Source organism: Aplysia californica, unplaced genomic scaffold (genome assembly GCF_000002075.1).
Source record: "Aplysia californica isolate F4 #8 unplaced genomic scaffold, AplCal3.0 scaffold00573, whole genome shotgun sequence".
NCBI lineage: Eukaryota > Metazoa > Mollusca > Gastropoda > Aplysiida > Aplysiidae > Aplysia > Aplysia californica.
This window is the reverse complement of record NW_004797843.1, coordinates 79,586-80,775: the sequence shown is the minus strand read 5'-3', so window position 1 is coordinate 80,775 and position 1,190 is coordinate 79,586. Positions and strand designations below refer to the sequence as shown.

The window sequence follows — 1,190 nt, the reverse complement described above, 5'->3', positions numbered from 1 at the left end:
AGAGAGAGAGAGAGAGAGAGAGAGAGTGAGAGAGAACAGAAGCAAAATACAAAAAAGCAGCTGTACATGTAACCCGATACCGATGGGCGGGCTGTGGACAGAGCAAGTCACGAAAAGCCAGAGCCTCGGGCCTTCTGCGCAGCGATCGGCCTCAAGGACACTATATATTACTACAGAAATACATTTCATTACTCTAAGGGCAGAAGGTTATTATCAACTAAAAAAAAAAATTATTTCTCCCCTACTTATTTCAAATGTAGGCTTTTTAAGCCATTGTCAACACAATTTAGATCATCTTGGAGGAGGCCATCTTCGACCCCGCCTTTTAGCGCCAAACCGGGCTGAGGGGGGGGGGGGGATACAACAGAAAGACAGATTCGAACTCGGGCCTACCCGCTATGCCATATGCTAAGTTAAAGAACAAACGGACAATCAGGTGTTTTTAGTTTTAGTAAGTGTTTTACGGCACTTCATGTGCAAAACAATAAGTTCATATAAGTGCCGAAGATTACATGTGTTACATTACAAGAGAGAAACATACACGAAAAAGGAGGAGAGACAAGGACGATAGAAGTTTAATATGAAATATTAAGAAGAAGCAAACAACACCAGAGCACCCGCCAACCACCCACGGACAATCAGGTGTGAAGACTTGTATATGAAAGAAAGATGGACAGGCGAAAGGATGAAGTGACAGACGAACAAAATGATGGATGGATGGACAGACAGGCATGTGAGATGGCGGACAAACTAATGGATGGCGGGGTGAAATGATGGACGTATGGATGGAAAGATGGATGGAAGGATGGATGTTTGTTTAGTAAGAGTTTTACGGCACTTGCAACACAAAAAGGTCATATAGGTGCTGAAGATTGTGCTACGAGCGGAGTAACAAAAACAAAGAAGGAGGGGAGAGATCTGGACGATAGATGTTTGAAAGGAAAGAAGGAGCAAACCACACCAGAGCACCCACCAATCAACCACCGGGTGGGTGGATGGATGGATGGATGGATGGAATGACAGTAGAAAAAAAATGGATGGATGGACAGACGAAAGGGAGCGATGCAAGACGAACAAGAGGATGAATGAAAGGGTGCGTGGATAGATGGATGGATGGATGGATGGATGGATGGATGGATGGATGGATGGATGGATGGAATGACAGTAGAACAAAAAAATGGATGGATGGA

General features: G+C 44.3%; 1 protein-coding gene across 11 annotated transcripts in view; it reads right to left on the bottom strand.

The window, feature by feature from the left end:
• LOC101853580 (epidermal retinol dehydrogenase 2) overlaps nt 1-1,190 on the bottom strand; it is a 27,247-nt gene that overhangs the window by 9,664 nt on the left and 16,393 nt on the right. The gene's annotated exons all lie outside the window — the stretch shown is intronic.